This window comes from Pristiophorus japonicus, chromosome X, assembly GCF_044704955.1.
Source record: "Pristiophorus japonicus isolate sPriJap1 chromosome X, sPriJap1.hap1, whole genome shotgun sequence".
Taxonomy (NCBI): domain Eukaryota; kingdom Metazoa; phylum Chordata; class Chondrichthyes; family Pristiophoridae; genus Pristiophorus; species Pristiophorus japonicus.
The window spans coordinates 32,176,421-32,193,585 of NC_092010.1; the positions used below are offsets into that span (position 1 = coordinate 32,176,421).

General features: G+C 42.8%; 1 protein-coding gene and 1 long non-coding RNA gene across 2 annotated transcripts in view; one reads left to right on the forward strand and one right to left on the reverse strand.

Annotated features, from left to right (window-relative positions):
- Positions 1-5,777, reverse strand: part of LOC139240948 (uncharacterized) — a 104,382-nt gene extending 98,605 nt beyond the window's left edge. The window contains exons 1-2 of the long non-coding RNA XR_011588761.1: positions 5,327-5,777; positions 2,655-2,756 (exon numbers count right to left, since the gene is read on the reverse strand). This is a non-coding gene — a long non-coding RNA (uncharacterized lncRNA). The remainder of the gene's footprint in view (positions 1-2,654; positions 2,757-5,326) is intronic.
- Positions 1-17,165, forward strand: part of LOC139240947 (sonic hedgehog protein-like) — a 95,742-nt gene that overhangs the window by 44,110 nt on the left and 34,467 nt on the right. The window lies entirely within an intron of this gene.

A 17,165-nucleotide genomic window follows, 5' to 3' on the forward strand; every position in this document is an offset into this window, starting at 1 on the left:
CCCACATAAGTAAAACAGATCATCTGGTCATTTATTTCATTGCTGTTTGAGAGACCTTGCTGTGCGCAAACTGGCTGTCGTGTTTACTACATTACAACAGTGACTACACTTCAAAAGTACTTCATTGGTTGTAAAGCACTTTGGGACATTCTGGGGTCATGAACGGCACTATAGAAATGCAAGTCTTTTTTTTTGCTTTCTTTTCCTCACTTCTTTCTTTCCCAGTCTTCTTGGGCCATGTACTGACTGTGGCCAAAAGGGTGAACAGGTGATCTATTTCCCAGATACTAACCCAACCTTTCAGTCTTTAGCTAAAACTTTACACTGCCATTAAGTTCAGTAAGTTCTCTTTTTTTCCTCTTCAAATCTCTCCCCTTGCTGCTGAAAACCACTCTCTCGCTATGGTACAGTTCCGCAGACAGCAGCAGGCACCTTCTGGTACCACTATTCATGTGTGACTTTTGACAGTGAGTGCTAGCAGGCTATCTGACTGTGAAATACATCACTGTTTCAGTTCAGGCTTTTTCCTAACACCTTTGCTCATGTAAATAGCCTGATGACAGTTTCTGTGAACAGATGGAGGTCGCCTATAAATTGAAGCTAGATATTTATACTCTGCCATATTTGGGTTAGTGTAGCCCAGGTCTAACAATTAACTTCAATTGTGGTAAATTACTTATTAGAGAAGACATAGGATGTCCACTGTCTCATATCAATCCCAATGATGGATTACACTACTTTATGCAGGCTAAACTACTGATCTCAATTTACTTGCAAATACAAAATTACAGAGAAGCAAAAGCACAGGTAAAATGCTGACGCACACAACAGTGAAAGAGAACTGAAATCAGTCCTCGATGGGTTAACACTCTTTTTAGAAACCTGCCTTTTTACAGCTCTTAGAATGGAATGGAACCTTTTGGTTCCTTGGCATAGAGTCCACAGTCTTGAAATATATTTTTCAGGATGAGCTGTTATACATAGATTATGTGAACTTCCAGTATCAATTAAGTCTGGAACATCTTCACCAGAACACAAGACCAGCAGCCAAGAACTGGATATTTACCCCTTTTGATGTGAAGCCATTTCTTTTGAAATAACCAAGCAAACATAATGTTAACAGTTTTCACACCTTGTTGGACAATGAGATAATGGTTTTTAACTGCCACCTTCTCCATAATAACCTGCTCGTATCAAAACCTGACAATGAGCTTGACAAAATACTGTACTCATTAACATTATAAACATTCTGCCTCAGCCATCAAAGCAAATCCTTTATCAGCTACTTGGGTCATACAGATAGATTGTCTCCGATCCACCATTTTGCATTTAGTGGGGAAAAAGCCTCCATTTTAAATCCTAGCTACTTGAAACTATATAAAACGGAAATGACTGTGACAAAAACAATCATATCTGGGAAATATCTTGTCTTCACCTGACATCCATATGCCCATACGCACTGCCAAATGGAGCTACTGTATAGCAATCAGGATCAGGAGCCAGTTATTTTTTCCCACCTTTGACCCAAGGTACAGTAGACAATTGTTACAACTCTACTGCTGTCTGGGCTGAGATCAGTTAACGTAGCATAGATTGAACTTGGTCTGTATAGCTCAGACTTTGGCCATCAGGGTGATTTGTGATCATTGAGTTCTTGGCTGGTTGGATAAAGCTTGTGGAAAGTTTAAATAGACTTATCTGTGTACTTGTATTTTCTACGCAGCTAGACTTTTAACATCCCTTGGGTTAAAAATCCAGTGAGCTTCAGACAAAACTAATTGATTTTTTACATGATATTTTTAGAAATCAATAACAAGTTGACCTCCCTTGCTATTGCACACAGGGAATCAAAACCAAGTACAACATTTAGGTGAAGCTAAGTTAGAGGGCAGGGTATAATTGTACGAGGGGGCGCAGATGTAAGATTTTAAATATATAGATACATATCATGCCTGATTATGTCCTCACTTGATACACATACAGCAGGAGTCACTGGACAGTGATCAGTAGTGGGAACCCTGGCTGACTTTCTCTTCCTAACCTTGGGAGCCAAGGCCAATTGCGTCCCTACTGCAGTCATGGCTAAGATCAGTTAATTCAGTACGGGTCGGGGATTGAAGCTGGACCTTCCTGGTCTGTATGTCTCAGCTAGTCACTGCCTCAATCAGCTTAACCAATGAGCAACCATGCTGCATTTACTTTCGTATGACTTATAAATTAATGGTACATCACAAAATGGATGTAGCTCCAACAAATAATGTAACATTTTGGAACTCATTTCTAAAGCACCAAGATTGACCTAGTGGGTAAAGGCACTCTCTGCTATAGCACCGAGCCATACAGACTCAACTGACAGGTCCTGGGTTCAGTTTACAGTGTTAGCTTGGCTCAGTTGATAGCGCTCTTCCTTCTAAGTCAGAAGCACATAATCTAGGCAAACATTTCAGTGCAGTACTGAGAGAATGCTGAATTGTTGGAAGTGCCATCTTACAGATGAGACATTAAACCAAAGTTCTGTTTGATTTGTCAGGTGGGTGTTCTCTGTATTACCTTGTGAAAATGCAAATAATTACACACAGTCCTTAACCCACCTGTAACAATTTGCTCTATCATAAAAAACTGCTCTTGATTGACCGAATTCTCTGTGAACTAACCTGCAGGTGATCTTGTTCATCTGTGAAAGGAGCTGGATCATCCTGAGGGACCATTTTAGAGATATTCAGCATGATATATCTCTAAATCGTGTCCAGAGTTCCCTGTGAATTTTTCATAACAGCAATGGTTTTAAACTGTTTGAGATGTAACTAAATTGTACTTTATAGGACAGTCATATTATACATTTTGGGTTACATTGGCTTCAGCTTCACGATGGAAACCATGTTGTATAAATCAGATCTGAAGTGGACTTATTTGCATTTTCATAAGGTAATACAGAGAACAGCAACCGACACAAAGCAAAGATTAAGAAGTTCGCAGGCAGTTTACTGGAGTTTTAAAACTTTATTTGAAATCCTTTTCTTGTTTGTGGAAGGCTGACTGGATAGTCCACTGTTTGCTAACATTAAAATTCAATGGACATTCAGAGTCCAATGAGTGGAGTTCTGTTCTTTGTGACCAGTACTGATTTCAAGAAACCAGCTGCACTTGCTGTGTTACTACATTTTGAATGCTTTGTGGTCTGCGACATGATGTGCTGGGAGATAAATAACTTGGTGGCTCTGCCTTTCTGCTGTAGCTGGTGCTGTGCTTGTGTTGTACACCTGTGTTGGTGTTGTTTGAGAATAGGATCAGGCTTGGCTGTAGTGCCTTCCACAATCGATAGCCTGCCAACATTCACTGTTTAGCCTCCGACGTGAAGAACAGCAACTCGATTGAGGTACTGTCACTTGTGGAACCTTACCCCTACAAGAGTTGGCTGTGGCTGAATGGGTAGTACTCTCCCCTCTGAGTCAGAAGGTTGTAGGTTCAAGTCCCACTCCAGGGACTTGAGCACAAAAAATTTAGGCTTGACATTCCAGTGCAGTGCTGAGGGAGCACTGCATTGTTGGAGGTGCCGTCTTTCAGATGAGATGTTAAACTGAGGCTCTGTCTGCTCTTTCAAGTGGATGTAAAAAATCCCATGGCACTATTTTGAAGAAGAGCAAGGGAGTGCTCCCTGGTGTCCTGGCCAATATTTATCCCTCTATCATAATAACAAAAAAACAGATTATCTGGTCATTATCACATTGCTGCTTGTGGGAGCTTGCTTGTGCGCAAATTGGCTGCCACGTTTCTTACATTACAACAGTGACTACACTCCAAAAGTACTTCACTGGCTGTAAAGCACTTTGAGATGTCCAGATAGTCGTGAAAGGATCTATATAAATCCAAGTATTTTTTTCTTTTCAGGGGAGACCTTGGCCTTATAACAACAATATTCACCACATCCATAACTGGCTTCAGATGTCACAACAACTTTCAATTTTTTTGATTTTAAAGCAGTTTAAATATGACATTGTAACCTATAATTTTATACTTCCTTCTGGGAACTAAAGAATATGAGAGCAAATAACATCTTTTCAAGAAAAAAAATAAATGTATACGTAACAGGAGCTAAGAATGAACTCGTGCATTTTGCAGTACCTGTTAAGTATCAGTTTGATAGATTAGTCCTTTGGGCCTCGTTAGCATTGTCTGATTCAGCTTCTTTATTATTAATAGGACTGTGTGAGAGCAGAGCACCTGTGATGGCTCTGCCTGTTACAGATGTCTTTGCTTTGGCTTGGGACAAAGTTGTGAATCTGGTGATGGAGATTTAACTCTCTGATGCTGCATTTATACTGCAAGTTCAGACTGTGCGAAGTGATTTTGGCTTTGCATCAATTCTAAATTTTTGTAGTGTAAAGGCCCAAACTGACTCTTAAGTGAAGCAGAGTGAGACGCCTCCATCCAGGGATTTTTAATGTATTTCACTCTGGTGTCAGGTTGAGCCCTGACTCTGGATTCAGGCTGAATTTACACTATAACTTCAATGTCAGTGTGAAACCAAACTGCATCATACCAATGCTGCAGTTGTAGTATTAATTAATGCACCTTTAATCTTGCACATCTGCCACAGTGTCCCTCCTCTATGTAAATGGAGGATAAACTCTAAAGTCTTATTCAGAGGCTAACATTTCCAGGCTACTTTAGGTATGTGCTGCATGTGAAGTGGAAAATGGTAATTTTATATTGATATGAAACTTGGGGGAAAACTGCATAATTGGACACTTATGCCTGAAAATATTAAATTTGGGAATGTTTTTACACATCGATAGTTGGATAGAATCATAGAATGATACAGCATTGCAGAAGGAGGCCATTCGGCCCATCGTGCTTGTGCTGGCTCTTTGAGAGCGCTATCCAATTAGTCCCACTCCCCCGCTCTTTCCCCATAGCCCTGCAATTTTTTTCCTTTTCAAGTATATATCCAATTCCCTTTTGAAAGTTATTATTGAATCTGCTTCCGCCGCCCTTTCAGGCAGGGCGTTCCAGATCATCATAATTTGCTGCGTAAAAAAAATTCCCCCTGATTCTTTTGCCAGTTTTCTTCACTCGATCCTCCTGCCAATGGATGACAGCATGGTGCAACAGATTTGAGCTTCGCACCCACAACTTCCCACAAGGCAAGTTCCTGATCTCAGTTGTGTTGTCAATGCCAGGTATTTCCTCGAGGGAAGGAGTGAAAATGAGCGGGTGAGTCACCTGTACAACTTTTGCGCATCACTTACTGGCCATTGTCAGGGTAGATGAGTGGGAATGGAAAATCAGAGGGGGGAGGAAAATAAGAAAGACTATTGTTACTTACCACAAGCTTTATAGTGAGCTTTAGAAATAATGCTGCTCTAAAGTCCTTCAACAAACTCCAGTCAGTGGAGCTTAGCAGAGCATCCTGCTGAAGATACCAATGTATTCATCCAGACACGAGGTGTCCTTGCTGGAACAAAGACCATGCACTGATTCTATCAATTGTAAAATAAAGGAGTTTTCTTGCAGTTATATAATCAATCAGTGTTTATAAAGATGAACATGACTACCAGCAAGTTTGAGAATCTCCTGGCTTCAGGTACTCAGTAGCCTATAGTCAATAAAATATCACTAGTCCCACCTCCATGCCATCTTAGCAGCCTTGTCTAGTTTTGGCATGGATAGTCCATTATTTTCAGGCAGCTGCTCATTTTATTTGACACCAAGTGTAAAACTGGGCAGCAAAAGTCCAGTTTTTGGACTCTGTTGTTGTCGTCTGATTCACCCACCCAATGCTTTGCCCTGATTGGTGGGCGGGCTGTCAATCAACACGTTGTCCTGGTGATGCTTGTGCTCTTTGCGCTCGCTGTGACTGGGAACGAGTGACAGTTGAGGGGAGGCTGCACGCGAGGAGAGCGCGAGACCTGCCTTCAGCAGACGCTCCACGTTTCAACCCCATCCCGCCCGCTCCCGCCAGTATCACGGTCGCTTCAAACAAATACGCCATGCACTTTTTTTTTAAAAAAGGGGGTTGTGCCCCGTTAAAAGAGGGCACTTGCTTACTGGCGATGGCATCAATCACCGAATTTCAACATAAAGTGTAAAATCAACCTGGCCCCTGATTTGAGGGCCTGTCTCTAAACATTATTTGCAAAAAAACTGCTGGCCCATTTTTAAAAAGAAAGATTAAATTGCACCCCCGTCAAATGTTTGACAACTCTCCTGTGAAGCGTCGGGACGTTTGACGTCCTTGAAAGCGCCATACGAATACAAGTTGTCCCTCGTTCCTTCAGTTGAAAAGCAATGTGTGCCACAGACGGCGCCTTTTTTTTTAAAGTCAATCGTTACAGGTGACTGTGACCTCGTCCCTCCTTTCCAATTTGATCCGTTTGGAAATAAAAATGCACGTGATTTTGGGGCGTTGAAGGCCTGAAAAGAGAAATAGGAATTGAGCGATAACGTGCCTCAGTCGTGGAGTCACTGGAGCTGTGGACGAGCTCTGTTTTGCCGGCCAAAAAAAAACCCGCTGGCGAGTGTCAATACCCGTCGGGGAAATATGAGGTCAGTTGACGATTCAGGTATAAACCTTACCTCAGAACTGAGATCTGGCTGTTAAGCACTAAATACTTGTAGAAATTAAACAGCATAATGTATTAACTGCTGCCCATCAGCAAGTGGCCCCCAGGCACATCACAGTATTTAATATATGTTTAAAGCTAACTGGCTGAAACCTGTCAGTTATATATTCAGCTGGTGGTTTTTACATGACATTGAATTACATTGACTGTGGTGCTGCAGTGCATGATGGATAAAACAGCCAATAAAGACACATATATCCCATGAGCCCTATCTGGTTTTAGCCTCAGCAAAAGTCCCACTGTCATTGAAAATTACCAACAGAACCTGGATTCTCCTGCCTCCAGGCTCAGGTAACAGTCACTGCCAGTGAAAATTACCAGCAGAACTACCGTTGAACATCAAAGTGAGAAAAAATGTCAAACATAAAACAAAGTGTGAAATACTATGACTGGGATTGTTTTTCACATCAAAGAACAATGTCTGATTTGTATCACATAAAATGACCGACTACTGTTATATTAACCTTCTGAGTACTGTATGACCTTTGGAACTATTAAAATAAACAGTTTTATCTGCAGCAATTATTTCAGTACTGATTATTACTAAATAATAGACTAGTAGAATCCTGCAGCACAGAAGGAGACCATTCGGCCCATCGTGCCTGTGCCAGCTCTTTGAAAGAGCTGTCCCATTAGTCCCACATCGCAGCTTTTTTCCCATAATCCTGCACATTAGTCCTCTTCAGGTACATGTCCTATTGCCTTTTGAAAGTTGCTGTGGAATCTGATTCCATCATACTTTGAGGTAGTGTGTTCCAGATCTCAGCAACCAATGTGATGACATTTCTCCTCATTTCCCCTCTAGTTCTTTTGTAAATTAATTTAATCTATGACCACTGGTTACTGACCCACTTGCTGGAGGAAACAGTTTCTCCCTATTGGCTCTATCAAAACCCTTCATCGTTTTAAATACCTCTATTAGGTCTCCCCTTAACCTTTCTCTGCCTTGAGGAGAACAATCCCAGCTTCTCCAATCTCTCCACAAAACTGAACTTCCTCATCCCTGGTATCATCCTGGTAAACCTCTCATGTACCCAAAGAACTCAATTGGGTTAGTCAGACATGATTTGCCTTTAACAAATCCATGCAGGCTATCCCTTATTAACCCATGCTTCTCCAAGTGAGAATTAATTTTGTCCTTGACAATGGTCTCTGGTAGTTTTCCCACCACTGGTGTTAGATTGATTGGCCTGTACATTTACCAGGTTTACCCCTCTCCCCTTTTTTGAACAGGGGTGTAACTTTTGCAGTTTTCCAGTCCTCTGGCACCACTCCCTTATCCAAGGAGGATTGAGAGATTGTGGTCAGAGCTGCTTCTATCTCCACCCTAGCTTCTCTCAGCAACCTAAGATGCATTCCATCCGGACCGGGTGACTTGTTAACTTTGAGTGATGCCAACCTATTTAGTACTTTCTATTTCAGTTATCAAATAGATAAAATTTCAGTCGAGTGACATATACCCGATTTTGTTTTATCTGTATCCATTGAATCAACTTTCAAAACTACTTTCAGCACAGAATGTCGACATCTGACAGAACAAAAACAAAGAATTTAAATAGTTTCACAACAGCCAACCCCCAGCAGATCAATCCGATTTTTTTTTTTCCGCTTTTCACTATTCTCTCTTCTGAAGGCAGTTTCATTCCTAACCTTCCACAGGAGCTAGCTGTCCTCCAGCACCTTGTCGAAGTAGTGTGTGAGGCTGGAAAGTGAGTGCTGATGGACTATTTACCTGAGGGGACAACACCTGATTTTGCCCTCGCCTGACATTCACATATGTAATAAAAAAACATCGAAACATAGAAAATAGGTGCAGGAGTAGGCCATTCGGCCCTTCGAGCCTGCACCGCCATTCAATGAGTTCATGGCTCAACATGCAACTTCAGTACCCCATTCCTGCTTTCTCGCCATACCCCTTGATCCCTCGAGTAGTAAGGGCTACATCTAACTCCTTTTTGAATATATTTAGTGAATTGGCCTCAACAACTTTCTGTGGTAGAGAATTCCACAGGTTCACCACTCTCTGGGTGAAGAAGTTTCTCCTCATCTCGGTCCTAAATGGCTTATCCCTTACCCCTTATCCTTAGACTGTGACCCCTGGTTCTGGACTTCCCCAACATTAATAAGAACATAAGAATTAGGAACAGGAGTAGGCCATCTAGCCCCTCGAGCCTGCTCCGCCACCTAACAAGATCATGGCTGATCTGGCCGTGGACTCAGCTCCACTTACCCGCCCGCTCCCCATAACCCTTAATTCCCTTATTGGTTAAAAATCTATCTATCTGTGATTTGAATATATTCAATGAGCTAGCCTCAACTGCTTCCTTGGGCAGTGAATTCCACAGATTCACAACCCTCTGGGAGAAGAAATTCCTTCTCAACTCGGTTTTAAATTGGCTCCCCCGTATTTTGAGGCTGTGCCCCCTAGTTCTAGTCTCCCCGACCAGTGGAAACAACCTCTCTGCCTCTATCCTGTCTATCCCCTTCATTATTTTAAATGTTTCTATAAGATCACCCCTCATCCTTCTGAACTCCAACGAGTAAAGACCCAGTCTACTCAATCTATCATCATAAGGTAACCCCCTCATCTCCGGAATCAGCCTCGTCAATCGTCTCTGTACCTCTTCCAAAGCTAGTATATCCTTTCTTAAGTAAGGTGACCAAAACTGCACTCAGTACTCCAGGTGCGGCCTCACCAATACCCTGTACAGTTGCAGCAGGACCTCCCTGCTTTTGTACTCCATCCCTCTCGCAATGAAGGCCAACATTCCATTCGCCTTTCTGATTACCTGCTGCACCTGCAAACTAACTTTTTGGGATTCATGCACAAGGATCCCCTTCCCTTTTATAGGGGGCACTGGGAAAAAATTGTGATTTTAGTGCCCAAAAAAAAAACCAAAAAAAGAAAAACACAAAAAAAAAAAAAAAAAGGGGGGGAAAAAAAGGGCCTTGTAAATGTCTGGAGTGTCACCCAGGTTGGGTGGCACCGTTATTGTTTTATGTTTTCACAGGTAGACTCTAAAAGAGTTTCATGCACAAGGACGCCACGCGGCCGATGCCATCGAGTCGCTAAAAACAGCTCTGGGCCCTGACTCCGTTAGGTGCATCGAGGAGGCTCAAGCACGTGGGGAGATCCCGTCCGAACTGACCCCCGTCCGGACGGAATTCCTCATCGGCGCCAAACTCCGGAACCTCCCTCGGGGGCCGGCGCCTCACAACTTGAGCCGCCTCGGGGAAATCCCCTCCGTGCCTTTCAGTTCCGCGCGGAGGGGTTTCCTGTACGGGCTGCTCCTGCACACCCTCAACTTTGCCATCCTCGCCGGCCGTCCGGACACGCCATGGCGTACCATCTTGCCGTCCGGAGGAGGCGGGGGTCCCCGATGGAGGGCACTCTACGCAGGGGTCCTCCCACTATTCATCGGGGACTTGGCCTGGAGGGTGGTGCACGGAGCAGTGCCGTGCAACAAATTTTTAAGCCGGTTCACGGACTCCCAGGCCGCCTGCAATTTCTGCGGTCTGGAGGAGTCCGTGTTCCATGTTTTTATGGAGTGCACAAGGTTGCAGCCCCTGTTCCATTATTTGAAGGGGCTGCTCCTGAAATTCTGGCTGCACTTCAGTCCCACTCTCCTGATCTTTGGGCACCCTGTGCGGAGGGGAGCGGGTAGGTCCGAAGGCCTCCTCGTAGGACTGCTCCTGGGCACGGCCAAGGGTGCCATCAGCCGGTCCAGGCAGCGGGCGGTCGAGGGGGTCGTTCAACCTGACTGCCTGCCTCTCTTCCGCTCTTACATCCGGTCCAGGGTGTCCTTGGAGATGGAGCACGCGGTGTCCACCGGTACGCTCGCGGCCTTCCGCGAGAGGTGGGCACCGGAGGGACTGGAGTGCATCATCACGCCCGGCAACCAAATTTTAATTTGATTTTACGTTTTTAAGTTTAATTTGTTTTAATTGCCGGTGCTTTTAGTGTCCCCCTTCCCTTTTATAGGGGGCACTGGGGAAAATTGTGATTTTAGTGCCCAAAAAAAAAAACCAAAAAAAGAAAAACACAAAAAAAAAAGGGGGAAAAAAAAAGGGCCTTGTAAATGTCTGGAATGTCACCCAGGTCGGGTGGCACCGTTTAATGTTTTATGTTTTTGCAGGTGAACTCCAAAAAGAGTTTCATGCACAAGGACTTCCAAAAAGAGTTTCATGCACAAGGACTCCCAGGTCCCTCTGCACCGCAGCATGTTGTAATTTCTCCCCATTCAAATAATACTCCCTTTTACTGTTTTTTTTCCTAAGGTGGATGACCTCACATTTTCCAACATTGTATTCCATCTGCCAAACCTTAGCCCATTCGCTTAACCTATCTAAATCTCTTTGCAGCCTCTCTGTGTCCTCTACACAACCCACTTTTCCACTAATCTTTGTGTCATCTGCAAATTTAAATTTTGTTACACTACACTCTGTCATCTCTTCCAGGTTATCTTTGTATATTGTAAACAGTTGTGGTCCCAGCACCGATCCCTGTGGCACACCACTAACCACCGATTTCCAACCCGAAAAGGACCCATTTATCCCGACTCTCTGCTTTCTGTTAGCCAGCCAATTCTCGATCCATGCTAATACATTTCCTCTGACTCCGCGTACCTTTATCTTCTGCAGTAACCTTTTGTGTGGCACCTTATCGAATGCCTTTTGGAAATCTAAATACACCACATCCATCAGTACACCTCTATCCATCATGCTCGTTATATCCTCAAAGAATTCCAGTAAATTAGTTAAACATGATTTCCCCTTCATGTACACGTACCAGCGGAGCTTACTGAACAGTGATTAGGGGCAGCAATCCTGACTGCTTTTATTTCCACTCCCAAGCGAGACACAATGAGGCCAATTGTATCCACTCTGGCTGATACAGCATACACCAGGCATTGGACATGGAACCTTCGTATTCTGTATGTCTCAGTACCACACCACTTAGTGTCATTTACCTACTGATCCATCTAGGGATACCTTTTATGATCCGATCCTTTTACAGTGCTAGCGATAACGTTCATGTATGTAAGATTACTCCTGCTTCATCTTTCACCGCCCCTGCCGCATTTCTCTTCACCTCTCCCCCTTCCATCAACATGCCCCATCTTCCATTACCAACCCACCCCACCCATCTTCTAATACCCCTGCTCCATCTTCTGTTACCCTCAGTCTATTTTCTTTCACCCTGCCATCTTTTGTTATTTTTCCTCCCAAGAATTTTGACACTATATCAGGAAGAGGAAATTATACATGGAAATATCTTTGAGGCAATAACATATCTTGGGGTTAAGATAACGTTCCTTAACTTGGCATACAATTCTCTTGCATGTTGTGACACCTTCTGAATCATCATCATCATCATCATCATAGGCAGTCCCTTGAGTCGAGGCTGACTTGCTTCCACGCCAAAAAGTTCACAGGTGTTTCAATTAAGGACCTAATATTCCAGATCCTGAACTACATCCTGAAGGGTGGAAGATGCCTGTGTGCGGATTTTTTTAACGTGTGGTGGCCGTTGCACACCAGCCACCACACGGGCTTGACAGAGCTAGGTCTTGGTCCAATGGCTAGGATTAACCAGATGACTGGAGACCAGCTCTGCTGCATGTGCTGGAGCAGGAAAGCGACGGCAGCGAAGAGGGCGACTGGATTGGATGTCACCAAGATCCAGGTCGCTGATTGGAGCGTGGGCAGGTACAGCAGGAACGGTGAGGTTGGGGCGCAGGAGCGGCGAGAGATTGCAGAGCGACGTGATCGGGGCCCAGAAGAGGCGAGGGCCCAGGGGCAGCATAGGCCAGTCTACAGTGCGATATGTGTGCGCGCTTCTGAATCTCTTGATGAGTTATTATCTTGTGACGCACTCCTATTTGTCTATCGTTTTAATTCTATCCCATCACCGGACCTGAAAATACAACATTCTGATTGAATTATCATCCATACATTAACACTCAATTCAGGACAATTGAACTTAAATGAGGCTATTGTTTCAAGATGCTTTAATATCTTACAGATTTTTGACGAGTGTTAGAATGTGGGCAGCCATTTTTAAAAGCTGCAGACAAAGCAGTTGCTCAAACAGAAGCTGATACTGGAATGAATAATCATGAACTCTACTGTACTGGGGAATTGAGGACAGCAGCCTAATTGAGATGCAGCCTCATTCTTCTGATCATCTTGCCTGTCTGCAGTTTGCTGGTACAGTAGGTTCCATTATTAATTCTAGAAGTCAATGGAATAGCAGTGGGTTAAATACACCCAGACAGGAATCCAGAACTTTTCACAAAAACACACAAAAAATGTGCTTGTTAGAATAATAATCGGTAATATAATTATCACACATGCGTAGGATGTTACAAAATGTCAATGCATGTCATGCATAATAAGGAAAACTTGTCACAGACCCTGGCAGCTGCATTGGAAGAAGTGTAGAGGCCTGTTTCTGAGCATTTTGTTTTGGAATAAATAGCATTTTTGTTTTTAAAGTCTCAATTTTATAAATTGTTCCCCAATGTAAGTACAAACCAGCTTAGCATGACAGCCCAACATGTACCAATTCTATAATGTAAGTAATATACATAAATTCAACTTATTCTCTTACATCGATGTTACCCTTCTGTTCTCCATCTTACCGACACCCTCCTTGCAACTGCAATGCAGGAGGTCAACATTCTTCTGCATGTTATATCCTACCCACACCCTTGCAGCTAAATAGTCTACCAACACTCATAGTCCAGGTTGACACATGATGAATGGCGAATTAGAATTGGCTCAGGTGGTAGCACTCTCGTCTGAGACAGAAGGTTGTGGGTTCAAGCCCGAATCGAGGACTTGCATTCATTAACTAGGTTGACACTCCAGTGCAGTGCTCAGACAGTGTTGCATTGTCTAGCAGAGGAGATGCTAAACCAGAGCCCTATCTACTCCAGTAGCTCGGGTGGAAGTTAAAGATCTTGTGGCACTATTTAAATTTGAGTCGGGAGTTCTCTTGGTGTCCTGGCCACCATTCCTTTTTCAACCAACACCACCAAAAAACGATTAGCTGGCCATCAATCTCATTTGCTTTTTCTGCAATTTTTCTGTGCGCAAAATGGCTGCTATATGCTTCTGAGAGATGTGCTAAGGCTTTATACAAATGCAAGTCTTTCTATTTTTGAGCAAGGTACTAGAAGGCAGCTGGTGCCCACAGAAATAGACAATGGCGGGGAGGGGAGGGGAGGGGAGGGGAGGAGAGAAAACGGTTATAAAAAAGAGAGAAGGAAAAAAGGTTTGAGAAAAGTCCATTTTAGTTGACAAATGCAAACATCAAATACGGTATGGTGAAGACAGCTTACCCCCTCAAGCGTCAAATTGCTTCATTACCAAGAATGTTGTTTTTTGGACATACAATGGGACTACCTAATTCCCAGATCATTAAGCGCAAAGTTAACTGGAACCCAACAGGCAAGCACCAAAGAAGTGGTCAGCAGGTGATCTGGAAAGCCTACGTCACATGAATTAAATGGGAATTTGACGCTTTAAAAAAAAAACTTAAACTGTAGTGGCATTTGACACTACCCACAATTTCTGGTAGTCGCTCTGCCTCCAGTAACACTTCATTAAACATTCATAGTGGGGGTGGAGGAGGGAGGGACTAGGTTCCTTCACGTATTGACTAAAAAAACATCCAGAAAATTCACTCTGAATGCTATAATTTGGGTGTTTTTTCTAATTGAGGCTGGATGAATTCACAGGCTTCAGGCAATCTAGCACACATCTAGGCTTCCCCAGGATGTGAAGTCCAAATCTTGCGATGTTAGGAAATGTGAAAATCTTGTGAGATTTTGGAGTTTGAAAGGAGCCAAGCGTATTCCCTTTTTGGGCCTGCCACTCCTTGCAGCATGCACTCAGTGTTTTATGCTTCTTTTTGTTTCCTGTCTCAATGCCTCCACATGCCTTGACTTCTGTTACTTTGCCTCCCCATTTCCTCCTCTCCTGTCTCCAACTTCAAGGGGACGGTAAGTTCAGTATAAGTTTTCTTTAGCGGCTGGATCCAGAATTTCATATTTTCACAACTGGCCTGGTCTGGTATAATATTGTTCACTAGCTGTTTCAGCTTCCTCCCCCTCCACGACCGAAGCTTCCTGCCACCAGCCATGCCTGCCTGAAATTGATGCCTTCTGCAGTCAACAAGTCCAATCTGCAATCAATGCCCAGACCCACCCCTGATCAGTGTTTCCCAAGACCATGGCAGAATCATCCATCCCATCACAGAACGTTGCTTAACTTCCAGTTTGCTGAATAAATATTTTGAAAAAATTGTGGTGTGAATTTTATTCTAAATTAACAGGGATTTTGTTCAGATTGAGAGGGAAATCAAATCTTGCTTAAAAAAATGAATAATTCAAAGAAGTTTGTTATTAAAAAAAATTTGCAAGGATGAAACTTTTTTGTCTCTTCCATGAAGTATTAAATTGTTCAAAACGTCTCTTTTGATCTTTTGAAATTATTTTTTTTAGGGTATTAAATTATTTTAGTTTACTGAATGTTGTAATTGCATCTGGTCTGGACATGAAGTACTGAAGATTTAATTCTATTGAAGGCTATTTAAGGATGTTGTTAAGAAATATGGGGCCACTCTAACCATCTAGTTCATCTTTTCCTATAAGCTTACAATCCTTCTATCACAGCATCTAACTTGAATGACTTGAGTTGTTGCCTCCACTACACTACTCAGCAACCATTCCAGGATTTTCTCACTCATTTTGTGAAGAAGTACTTCCTGATTTCAGTCCTGAGCTTGCCTTTATTTTATTAATTCATGGGATATGGGCATCGCTGGCAAGGCCGGCATTTATTGCCCATCCCTAATTGCCTTTGAGAAGATGGTGGTGAGCCGCCGCCTTGAACCGCTGCAGTCCGTGTGATGAAGGTGCTCCCACAGTGCTGTTAAGGAGGGAGTTCCAGGATTTTGACCCAACGACAATGAAGGAACAGCAATCTATTTCCAAGTTGGCACCTATGTGCCCATGCCCTGCAGTCATGATTTAACTTGGAATAGCACTCAAATTAACCTTTTTGATTCCACTATCCTTTTCTATTCCATTTACTATTTTACTTCACATCTCATAAAATATTTATTCCAAAATGCTGGAAAATGTACCAAATAAAATGTCAGGAATCAAAGTTTTTCAGAGGGTGTGTATGCCCCAGGCGCTTGCTGACAACCCATCATATGGGCTTGTCTAGGTCCCTTTAGGCAATATGGATCAGATGGAATGGAATCAGATGGAATGGAAAAGGCCTGGTGTAGGCCTTGTAATCCCAGTGGATCTAAAGTCTAAGATAGACAGTAAGGTTCACTGATCGTGGCTTATTAAGGATACCTGGAGGCAAAAGCCTCTCCGTTTTCTGGTCAGGTTGAGTAACCACAGACTGGATATGGTGTCAGGAAGCAGTGACATTAGTTTCTGCTGGCAAAGCTCATTATGCAAAGTGTCTTGACCTTGTCTGGGCCCCAGATTTAATGTTCTTATTGATTTGTAGAGGTTAACAAGGAAGCAGTTTAACACTGTATTCAATTATGTATTCTCCCAACATCTTTTTAGTGGTTAATGTAAGGCACAGAAGTTTTAAAAAAATATATTTAAAAAAAAACTTTTTGAGTCAGGTTTATCTATTTTTTAAATTCCAGACAGCAACACTCAAAAACTGTCCAGTCTAAAAATAAGATGGTTGACAACTATTGGCCTCTTGCAGTGATTTCTAGGTGTAATTGATAGATGAAATTATTTTAAACTCTGCCAGAGATGCACTATTAGTGCAAAATTAGTGGTTATTTTTAATTATCAACTTGGATGGCCTAAAAATTCTGTATTTGAAGTGCTGCTTCTATTTATTTGCTCTAGTAACATCCCCAAAAGGATTTCTGTAGAACGTTACCATCACTGATATGGATGAGGTTGGTCTGTTTGCAGACTGATCCTAAACTGTACTTTGAGCAGTTTAGCTCCCCCCCCTCCCCACCCACCAAGTTTCCACTTCAAAAAGACAGTTGGCGGGTCCCACCTGAAACATTAACTGCTCATTCTCTTTCAGATGCTTACTTTGTGTCTTGACTCAGTTGTGAGCACTTACCTCTGAGTCAGAAGGTTGTGGGTTTAATCCCCACTCGAATTATTGAACAGATAATCTAGCCTGAACCTTCAGTGCAATATTGAGTGAGTGCTGTATTGTTAAAGATGCCATCTTTTGGATGAAATGTTAAACCATGCCCCTTATCTGCCTACTGGGGTATATATAAAAAATCCCATGGCACTATTTGAAAAAGAAGAGGCTAGCATTCCTCCTTCACCCAACACCACACAATTTTTGTTTAGCTTCTTGCTATTCATGGAATCTTTCTATGCGCAAAATTGGCTTTACATAGTAACAATCTCTGTGCTTCAAAGTAATTCATTGTATGTGAAACACTTTGAGACATTTCTGAAAGGCATGTTATAAATGCAAGTTTTTCTTTTTTTCTTAGATGCTGACAGACCTGCTGTGCAT